The sequence below is a fragment of the Eptatretus burgeri genome, chromosome 4 (genome assembly GCF_056783735.1).
Source record: "Eptatretus burgeri isolate ZD-2024b chromosome 4, Ebu_testis_v1, whole genome shotgun sequence".
NCBI classification, from domain to species: Eukaryota; Metazoa; Chordata; class Myxini; order Myxiniformes; family Myxinidae; genus Eptatretus; species Eptatretus burgeri.
Genome location: NC_140964.1, coordinates 83,340,066 through 83,351,916, shown reverse-complemented (window position 1 = coordinate 83,351,916; position 11,851 = coordinate 83,340,066). Strand labels below are relative to the sequence as shown.

General features: G+C 44.7%; 1 long non-coding RNA gene across 2 annotated transcripts in view; it reads right to left on the bottom strand.

Moving 5' to 3' along the window:
• Positions 1-11,317, bottom strand: part of LOC147028551 (uncharacterized) — a 119,924-nt gene extending 108,607 nt beyond the window's left edge. For both annotated transcript variants that reach the window (XR_015057604.1, XR_015057605.1), the window contains exons 1-3: positions 10,715-11,317; positions 9,742-9,826; positions 6,235-6,352 (exon numbers count right to left, since the gene is read on the bottom strand). This is a non-coding gene — a long non-coding RNA (uncharacterized LOC147028551). The remainder of the gene's footprint in view (positions 1-6,234; positions 6,353-9,741; positions 9,827-10,714) is intronic.
• Between the last annotated feature and the right edge of the window lie 534 nt (positions 11,318-11,851).

Genomic DNA, 11,851 nt, shown 5'->3' with positions numbered 1-11,851 from the left:
CTTTGATCGATTTTGACCAAAATCTAATCAGCACTAGCCCTCACCTTCCTGAATCACGTGGTGTAATTTGACATTGGTAGCTTCTTCCATTCTCGAGTTATCTGTACCAAACCATCAAAAATCGAATATTTGACCTCACTGTGACCTTGACCTTTGATCGATTTTGACCAAAATCTAATCAGCACGAGCCATCACCCTCCTGAATCACGTGGTGTAATTTGACATTGGTAGCTTCTTCCGTTCTCGAGTTATCGTGCCTACAAACAAACAAACAAACTAACAAACAAACAAACAGAAACGGAAGGCATCAATATACTTACGAAATCTAAAGATTTCGTAAGTAACAAACAGAAAGGGGTGAAAACAGTAATCTCCGATCTTCGATGGCGGAGGTTGATAAAAGTTCAACCGAGCTTAGAAAAAACAAAAAAAACATTTCAGTTCGGTTTAAGTTTTACATTTATATATACTAGTGTGGGCCCGTAGTTGCGTGCCCGTAGGTGCGTGCCAGAATGTGCAGCTTCATTCCTTCGCTCTCGTAAACGACGACTGGATTGGGGCATTGTTTCAATTAGATCGGACCAACCGTATCATAAATGGCCATAACTTGGGAAACACCTGGGAAACATACTCAGGTCCCCAGCATCAATTGTGACGTCATATCAAACGAAGAAGAAAAATTGTGACGCCCCCTCTCTCTCGCCCCCCCCTCTCTCGCCCCCCTCTCTCGCCACCCCTCTCTCCCCCCTCCCCTTCACCCCTCTCTCTCGCCCCCACTCTCACCCCCTCTCCCGTCCCCCTCTCTTGAATTGTGATTCCCCTCTGTCTCACCCCCCTCTCTCTCTCCCCTCTCTTGCCCCCGTCTCTTTCGCCCCTGTCTCTGTAAATGTATTCACAAATGTCTACCAAGCACAACAATTAATTCAAACCTTGGGGAAAAACAGCTTTCAAACCCTTGGGAAACAGCTGTTTCCCTTGAGAAAATTCAAACCTTGGGATTAATTAATAATTTGAACAATTAATTCAAACCTTGGGAAAAAAACAGCTTTCAAACCTTTGGAAACACTTGAGAAACAGCTGAAACGGATGAAGAACGATATCAAACCTTGAAAAGGCACATACTCAGGTCTCCAGCGTCAATTGTGACGTCATACCAAACGAAGAGAAGAAGAAGAAGAATTGTGACAGAAATCGTGCAAAAAAAATTAAAATAAAATAAACATTAATTGTGACGTCATTCGTGATGTTATAGCATTATGTCTTGTCATTGGTTGACAGACGTTATTGGTCATTATTGGTTGACAGACAATATATAGGTGGTTATTGGTTGACAGACATTGGTCATTGTTTCACGTTATTCTTTTTATTACTGCCAAATATTGTGCAATTATTATCTTGCCAAAACGAAGTTTTTGCAAGATATGTTATTCAGCTTGTATGTTTTTTTTTTTGTTTTTTTTTGTTTGTTTGTCTGTAAACACGTATAAAAAATTCTGCAGAGCACAGTTATCATTGGAAATTTTTGTAACTTCGCGTATCAGAGGCCTATAGAGGTCCCTTTCAGCGCATAAAATTTTCAAGGTCAAGGTCAAAGGTCAAGGTCACTTTGTCACCAATCAGGGGAGTCGACGAAACCCTTATTTTTTGAGTAATTTTGATCGGATCGTCTTCAAACTTCATGGGAATATAGTTCATGGTCTGGCGCTCAGCTGATTAATTTTTGGTGGCAATCGGCCTTGACCTTCATGGTTAGCGCTGGAGGTCGAAAGTTTTTGACCCCAAGGTCAAATTTTGAAATATTAGGTACCATATCATGTAATACCTCAAATTGAACACCTCGATGAGTGCTTTCTAGATATGTCAAGCTTGAGACATTATGACGTCATTTGGTGACGTTATGAGACAAACGCATATTTTTCATGGTTACTCTGTAGAACAATTCGATTCTCATCGGAATCTCTCGTAGGCAGATATTCCTCAAGGAGTCGCTCCTGGTGGATAGCAGCTCTGTTCACCTCAGTGTGACCTTTAAGAAGTCACACGTGGTCACCTTTTGGCAAGATACGGGTCACCCTGTGGGTGAAATTGGTTTGTTAATTATTATTATTAATATGCTGTTATCATTGTTCTGAGATATCTTTGCTAAAAAATGGCATGATAAAGTGGAGCGACACTTCAGCTGCGATATATACACCTTTCCAACACTGGAAAAAAGCAATAAAATGGCCGTAACTGGGGAACCGCTCGTCCGATTAATATCAAACCTTGAAAAGGCACATCCGCGGGTCCCCAGCAATATACCTGGCAAGTTTCAATCAGATCGGACCAGTGATTGTCAAGAAACGGCGGTCACAGACAGCAGACACACACACACACACAGATTGCTGGAATTATAGATAGATTGTTAAAGGTTGTGGAAATTCACAGAACACCATTCAGGTTCCCCGAAGATCAGTTATGTCGATAAGTGTGTGTTCCAGGTTAGATTTCCCCACCGATGTATAACGGGCTGTGAACCTTTGAGTTAGCCATTATTCTTTTCTGTCTTTTATTTCAAACAAACAGCATCTCTTCAACGACACCACTGCAACTACGCCACCTCCACCACCACAACAGCATCTCAACAACCATGCCATCCCCACCACAGCGCTAACCACACTGCAACGACATCCACTTGTGGCAGGGTGATTTCAACCACGTCCGCTTGTGGCAGGGTGATTTCAACACGGCCGCGTTTGACGGCAGGAACGGATCAGGAGGCGAACAGGGACTATAAGAGGCCGCGTTCGCTCGTTGAAAACCAGTTGAGTAAAAGTGGAGCTCTGGAGACAAGTAGAGCTCTGGAGATAGGTTGAGTTGGGAGTTGGTGGAGTCCAGTTGAGTTGGGAGTTGGTGGAGTCCAGTTGAGTTGGGAGTTGGTGGAGTCCAGTCGAGTTCGGGAAGAGAGTTGAGGGAGTCCAGTCGAGTCCGGGCTTAGAGAGAGAGCTAGGAGGCAATGGAGAGCTGTTCGGTGTTGGTGTGGAGAGCTGGAGAGTTCGGAGGTTGGAGTGCGGGCAGAGACACCGAGGGTCGCCGAACCAGAGTCCAGCGAGTCACTATGAGGGTGGCCAGGGAGCCCGCCCGGTCCCTCGGAGCCCCTTCGGTCATCCCAGCTCCGAGGAACATTAAAGGCTTACGAGCCCTGTTCTATCTTTCCTTTCTGGGGTTTTTGCATGAAAGTCTGTGGCGCCTTGTCTACCAAGTAGAATTGTTATAAGTGCATGTACGTAGTAAATAGATATCAGCTGTAGGTTTTTGCCCGTGTCATGTCCCATCCTCCCATTCATTGCAGACGTGTAAAAATAAATGTCCCCATTGTTGAAATGTCACCTGCTCGTTGCGTCCTTTCCTGCCATTGACTGCCATAATTGCGTTCGGAATAAATAGCTGGCTGATTAATAGCCGATAAACCGTACATCTGGTCCGACGGGGCTTGGCGATATAAAACCGCTCGGCAATCACAAACGGAACGAGCTGCTTGAAGCGGCTCGTTTTCGTGCAGGCTCCGTTGAGGTGTAAATCCCCGGCATTTCTGTCTGCGCGAATAATTAGCTACATCGACAATTCGGCGATCGACTCTGTAGCGCGTGGACTGAAAAATTTTGGCTGGTTTATGGTGTAGTTAACAACACCCATAGCGGGGTTTCGGCATTGATCCGAAAAGCTGCGACAAGATTGCTCGTTCGGTGGGCGCGCACGGCCGCAATTTAGCTAAAGGCGGTCGCCCGCACGCCGGGTGGGTGAGAATCCACAGCAAAATATATATATATATAGTTTTTTTTTTAAGCTCGGTTTAAGTTTTATTTAGGTATTATATATATATATATATATATATATATATATATATATTTTTTTTTTTTTTTTTTTTTAAGCTCATTTTAAGTTTTATATATGAGGCGCCACGAGGAGGAGTGATGCAAGGACCACATCGGCCATTTTGGAGTTAATGCCATATAGCACTATTTTAACCCTTCCCCTATCATCATCATATCATTAAAAAATGTTTCTTCCATCACTCCTCGCCGAGCCTCATATATATATATATATATATATATATATATATATATATATATATATATATATATATATATATATATATATATATATATATATATATATATATATATATATATATATATATCGTCGGATTTATACAATTCAATTTCATAAACCATAGATAAGTCGATTTTGGGTACAAGTTGAAAAAAGTTTTGACTTTTTGCCAAAAAATACGGTATACAGCTGCATTACAATTTTCTCTCCGAAAAGTTTATTCATGTCACACCAAGGATTATTGGCTTTTATGGCTGCCGAGGCACAGACATGTGTATTAATATTCCCAGATCTTTTTCTTCTTCAGTGTCCTTCAGCTGAGATTTCCGCATCTCGTAGATGTGGTGTGGGCTGTGGCTTGCTTACGTGCATTACTCCACGTTTGTCACCTCCACCACCGAAGGTGGAAGGAGGTTATGTTTTAACCCCTCTCTGTCTGTTTGTCTGTTTGTTTGTGTGCAGGATATCTCAAAAAGTTGCAGACGGATTCGGACGAAACTTGGTGGACATGTTGGGTGTGTGACGAGAAAGAATCGATAAATTTTTCTTTTTAAATCCAGATCCGGATTTGATCATTTTAAAGTGATTCTTCACCCATTGAGAGATCGAGCTTACCCAATATATTGTTACGAATTTGGAAACCTATCGCACACAACATTCAGGTCCTATAGATTAGTTATATCGGTAAGTTTGTGTTTTATAGATAGCTTCCTTTCCCTCGTCTGATGGGTAAATAAACATTCATGCGCTGTGACATATATCTTCATAGTTAGGATTTCCCTTTATTGGAAAACCTCATCTTCCGCAACGACAGCAACAAAACGACCATTGCGTTGCGGCAGTGCTGCAGAGAATGAGAACAGCCCCGGGATTCTCCACGGCTCGTTTCGCTAAGCACGCGAAGCGACTCGTTTCGTTCGAGTTCCGTCGAGGGTGAATTTCCCCGGTAGATTCCCCGCGTGGATACTTCGGTATATAGAAATTTGGCTATTCACCCTATTCCACACGGGTGACCTGTTGGCGATCTTCAGTCCAGTCAGGACACGTCGGCTCCGGACTGACGACCTAAATTCCGGGCGATCGGTCGAGCCGACGCTGCAGCTCCATCTCGCAGTCGTGCCCGCGGCCGACGTCCGGCCGCGCAACAATATCGCATGATACAGTATTTGAAGAATTTATTGGCCCTGATATGTTCTCATGGATCAGGCATTGCGGGGCGGAGGTCTGCACTCCACCGAATGTCCTTCTAGTTTAAGTTAAGATCACTTGTCATATTTTCAGCCCAAGTCTGGAGGAGGTTTATGTCTTCTAATTCCTTGTTGGTCGGATACTTCATGTGATGTTTTGGTGTCTCCACAAATTTGCTGTTCAGTCTCCTCATGTCAAAACGCAATAAGACAACTTATAAACCACACTCTATATTGTAGTGCGTCAGAAAAACATACGGACAAGACAATTGTCGGGGATCCATTCAAGTTTGGCTTACGTCATCCCAAAACCTTTGGTAACACAGTGTTTGTTGTGTTGGCTTAAACTGACACATCCACGATTATTAACTGGAAACAAATGTATTAACCACCAGTTCGCTTTCTCTTAGTCATTGATGACAGCAATGGTGCTTCATTTTATAAAGCAACAAAACTAATAGCAATACCAAACCTTCTCAACTCACCTGAAATGGCCACTTTATGAAGGCCAACTTCTTGTCCTTTGAAATAATTTGCAAAAACAATCGTTTGAGATTGCTTCAATCAGGTGAATTACCAGTGAAATGGGAGGCTGTGGTTTGCTTTTACCTGGTGGTATTGACTACCAATACGAACACTAACACCGGAGTTGCTAGTCCCATTCCCTTATCTGGAACAGTTAAATCACCAAGAGCACTATTACTATTTTCATAATCCATCCCTGCGTCCAAAGACATTTCATCTCGGGTGACATAGCCATCTTATCTCGTTCTTCAGGTTTCATAGCCTGCCCTTTTAGCTCATAAATGTAATGAGTCTTCTTATTGTTTCGTATCCAGCAAAAGGTTGTGGGGTAGCATCAGTGGCTGAGGGCACGGCTGTGCTGCTGATGCGATGCCCTCTGTATGTTCGTGCAGGAATTTGGAATTTGTTCAGAGTGCCGGCGAGAGCTCACCTCCTCTTTGTGAAGGACCCCGTGGCATCTTTAACTTCCACCAACTAATGCCGGTAGACGGGACGTCCAGTTTACGGTCTGTCGGAGGAACGGCGTACACATTGATGAATCCCTCTACCTGTGAAACACCAGGATGACAGTTTATAGCTGGGTCAGGACTCAAATCCATGTTAGACAGCATAGAGGCGAGTGTGCATACATCCAAGGCTCTCAGCCATCCTGCCAGCACAAAGTACTGAGTAATAGTCAGCAACACCCAAACCACAGGTGCTCTAGTCATTATAGTGGGGCAACTTAGCTAAATATAGCATAACAATTGTGCATTTTGTGAGGAAAGCACCAAATTTGGCACACTAGTAGCCTAACATATTATGAACAGATTTGGATATTGGGCCATCTCAAATTCAGCCGCTGATGGCTGTGGCAGCCATTTTCCACTGCCATCAAAAATTTTGAGATGGCCCAATATCCAAATCTGGTCATAATATGTTAGGCTACTAGTGTGCCAAATTTGGTGCTTTCCTCACAAAATGCACAATTGTTATGCTAAGTTGCCCCACTATTACACCACTGAGTCTAACCACTCACAATATGCCACTGGATTGTCGTCTATCACATAGAGAACATACCCTGAGATACTTAACATCACTTTTGGAGATTTGGGGTTTTTTTTGGCTCAATAGATTTAATTTTATTATGAACAATACCAATTCCACATCACATCCTCAGTCTTCGACACAGCCACAATCCACTGACTGCATGGAGTATTGAACACAACCGAAGACTTTGATTTCTTATGTGCTTGTCACGTGATATTTGCTTCCCAGGAGCCAGAGTATTCCACCACACATTCATATCACACGACAAATATATCACCGCCGAGACTTTTATCATCTTTTTGAAGGTGTGGGCACTTTCTGAATGCTTGCATGACAACCATGACAATCAGTGTCCTATGTTCCACACGTGACTGTACGATGGAGCATTTTATATTAACACATCAGATTCGATTCTGTGACGCGTCATTTGCATTTCATAGTTTTTCCTCCGTTTCAAAAAATTACTACATATATATATATATATATATATATATATATATATATATATATATATATATATATATATATATATATATATATATATATATATATATTGTTGTGAATTCGCGCCCGCCGGCGTGCGAGTGGCCACGTAACTCGAATCGCGGCACGTCGCCCACCGGACGGACAATTCTGTCGTGACCCTCTCGGACTAACGCCGGGAGCTAGTCACGGGTGGGCCTTTCGGCCTCACCACGACCGTGCCAATCGGCCCCCCGCGTGGGATAGGGTTGTTCGCCAAACTCGACCTACCTAAGTACCCACGCGGAGGGTAGACCGGGCGATCGCACCTCGCCGCAGGTCGACTCCGGACACGGGCCACTTAAGCGACCCGTTCCGTACTAGCGGGATAACCGAGCGGTGTTATCGTCGGCCTCGACGGTTCCGATTAATTATCGGGCGTATTAAGCCCACTACCAACCCTTTACGTGAAGCAAGACGGAGATTCAATTAAAGAAAAGACGAAGCGAAACGGGAAAAACAGTTCAACATGAGGCACATTTATTCCGCGGAAAACAGAGAGCACACATATACAATTACAACAATTATGCACCAAAAGCAGATGCTACAAAAGAAACACAACAATGCAGATCTACAACCGACTACGCGTGCACACGGCAACACTTACACAGTTTTACTTTACAGACGGCGCCGACAACACATTCACTCAAAAGCAAAAGAAAAGGGCCACCCTCAAAGACAAGGGGACAGACGGGCCTGTGGGCCGCGAGACCGGGTGGACCGTACCCGTGTCATTGATGATGAGCTGCAAATGTGGCGGCGCCCCGACTCCGCGCTCCTTCGCGGGTTTCGTTGGCACTGCTTGGAGTGGGGTGGGAACAGGGCCCCCTTTTCGCACTATCTCAGCGCGGGGGGAAAAAAGGGGGGAATTGTTGATGCTCTGGGGAAAGAGGATAGCTGGCTTGCTTGGGTCCCGCGACGAGCGACTCCACTGCAACCTCGTCGCCGACCGCCGTCTTCCTTGCCTCGGACCCGAGCTATCCGGTCCCTCCGCAATTCTCCTCAGCCGACTGCAGCAAATCACCTCGACCGCGCTCCAGGCTCCAGGCTTCCTCTCTCTGCAGCTCCCCGACAGACTCCGAACGCCAACAGACTCCGACCTCCGACAGACTGACTCTCCTCCAGACCCGACTTGACTGCCTCGACCTTTTCTCCAACTCGCCTTGACTCTTCTCCAACTGACTGCCTCCAACTCCCTCCGACCCAAACTGACTCTACTCGCCCCGTGCTCGGCGCTTTATAGTCCGGCAGGAGAACCCATATGCAAATTTCTGGATCAGAACGAGCTCGGGAGTGGAGCCACGCTCGCCCATTGGATGGAGAAAAAGGGGCGTGAGTCTCCCCTGATCCTCGAATTTGCATATATCGATTCTACTCCGACGCGCCTGGAGGCGGGGCCAAACCGCCTCGAGCTTGCTGATTGGACGGATCAGAAGTGGGCGTGTATCATTCCTGATCCGACTTCTCCTCGGAAAGGCCGCTATTTGCACCCGCGGCTCCGCGCGCGTCCCACACGAGGCCATGACAGCCTGACGCTCGGTGCCCACAAGCGGTGCGGGAATGGCCGCAGAAGGAGAGGCGAAGGTTGTGGAGGGTTTAAAGTGCTGGTCCATGGCCATGGCGACGTTTGGAATGGCGGCGATGCGATGTTTGCGGGAGCGAGTTGTGAAGGTAAAGGTCGTGGCTGTTGGTGTTGTTGTTGTTGTGAAGCGGCGTTGCGGTTGGTTTGTTGTTGTGTGATGGCGGTTGAGACGTGGTTGGTTCAAAATAAAGATAGAACAGAAAAACGACTATCTCAAAGGGTCGCAGCCCAAATGAATCACATTTATTCCCTCTAAACAACGGGTTTGGGGCTAACTACACATGTACTTACAGAGATATCTCACCTACGGGACCTGAATGGTGGTTTGCGAATTTCCTCAACCGCAACAATATATATATATATATATATATATATATATATATATATATATATATATATATATATATATATATATATGTACTGAAATCAATGCCAAGATAAATTGAATGTTGGCTAAACTGTAAAGGTGGCTGGCTTAAGATCCTGGAGTCTTAAGTTGAAGGCAGTCGTGTTATTGAATTAACAACAGGTGGGTTGAATCATTATGTTCATCCTTCCAAGGTCGGCAAAATGACTTGCAGCTTACTGGTAACACGGGGCACTGCATCAGTGGCACATCCTTGATTCCAGAAAATGATGCAACCAGGCAGCCACAGGCCGCACACAAATAAATAAATAAATAAATAAATAAATAAATAAATGCCGAGCTTTCTCAAACCACGATTTCAAACAAAAATTTGTCAAAATAGTAAAGATATGTATCCATATTCTTTAACTTATTATGTGTATGAGCTGAGTACCCACCAGACAGGTGATCTTGGTTCCGACCATGCAACACATTCTTCTGATGTATACCTTTATTTGGGCGGTGTTTCGGCAACTGACAGCTCTGTATGGGCAAACAACAAACAAACCTGGGTTTCGTGCATGAAGCAAAAACATACCTACTGGGTACAATTCAAAACACCTCATTGCACTGGAAAATGTGGGGACAGGAATACTGTACTGTAAATGGTGGAGACTTGTAATACCCTCCCCAACCTGGAGGGGACGCGACACAATACACATTTACATCGAGAATTTGCATCCTTCCCCCCAGACCACCAGCAAAGATAAAAACATCCCTTTACATTAATTGGGGTCATGCTGATCTTCTGTAGCAAGTCTGGATGGAATTGGCCCAGAACTGTAGGAGGAATATTATGACTCACACACACACACACACACACACACACACACACACACACACACACACACACACACACACACACACACACACACACACACACACACACACACACACACACACACACACCACACACACACACACACACGTTCATGAATTATGGTGAGGATGATTGACTGACACTTTGTCGAAACAGAATAAATGAAGGTTGAATACATTTGAGAGAAATATAATAAAATTGATGTGTGCAGTCTGACTGTGCTCAGGAGTGCATCACAACACTGTTGGGAAAGGGTTGACTCAAACATAATTAATAAACCAAATAAATCAATTCCAAATGGGGTTGAGGCAGTTCTCAAGGCAAAAGGGGGGGGGTCACACTGATTACTGATTACTGTATACGTAAAGACAGATTTGATTTCTCCAATTATTATAATAAATGTTGTATTTTCAAGAGTTCATGGAAATCACTTGAAAGTGCTTTCGGTTTCATATTAGAATGATTTATTTTATCACAAAGTGTTATCACAGATTTATGAACTAGGAACAACAACATATATGTTGCCGCAGAAAATGCTAAATAACACTGACCCAGTGGTACAGACGAGTTCTTCTGGACTACGTTCACACCTGCTGAGTGTATCTGGCACTGAGAACACGCTACGACACGTGCGTTCGGCACAATGTGGGAATGCCACGTCACAGAGAGCGAGACCACGAGAGAGAGAGGGTCACGGTCCGACATCCCTTGCATCCAGCGACCTGTCCTTCACCTGTTCTACCTTGCCGTTTCTTGCTTTCTGTCACGTTAACCCAATCTGGTGCTCCATCGGAATGCGAGTGGCATTATAAAATCTGCGGTTTAGCACTCGGTGAGCACTCAGCCGAAACAGAGACGAAAGAAAAGTTGTGAACGTGCTCCCACATAGTTCGTTCCCTGCAAGTTGTCATCGCCGTCATAGTCAAAGTGGTGCAGTGGGAAGGATAAGGGCAAGAAAGGGCCCTGGTACACGACAACAGAGTAGGATGGGCTCTACATGTCGCTTGTGGAGATTGAGATTTGTGTGACACGTGCTGGTAGCGCTTGCGATTGGTGCCGCATGGTACTGTATGTATGGTCACGCACTATAACGACAGATGGATAACACGAGAGGTGAAACTGAGGCCTTCAATGGAAAAGCATCGTGGGCTGAATAAGGCAAACCTTGGACACAAATGCATTTGTGACCTGTTTTGTCCTCCATTTTGTCGTGAACACCCTCTGTCACCCCTTTGTAAAAACTGTGACATTGCCTTTGTGTGCGGAGTGTTAATTTGTTTCCTTTCTCCCTTTTTACAGAATGCGTGAAAGTCACCATGGGTGATACAGCTGTAATGGCAATGATGGAGCACAAACAGATCCACCAGACACTTAAGGCTTGCATCATTTGCTGTAAAATGTGTAATCAAGTAAGAGTACTGTAAATGTACGTGGTATAACTTCAGTGTTGTCAGCTAATATGATAAAAGGAGATGTCACAGTTTCTACAAGGGGGTGACAATACATTGTGGCTACCCTGTAGGTAAGGGTGACGTCAAAAGCATTCTGTCCAAGGTTCGCAAAGTTTGTTCATAATGCCAGAGAGGCTTCATTCGCCCGTGTTCCGCACCATGTGATACAAGGTACGCAAAAAGGAGTCACAAATAAAATGGAGTGAACTTGTTTTACCATGATCCTTCGAAGGATCA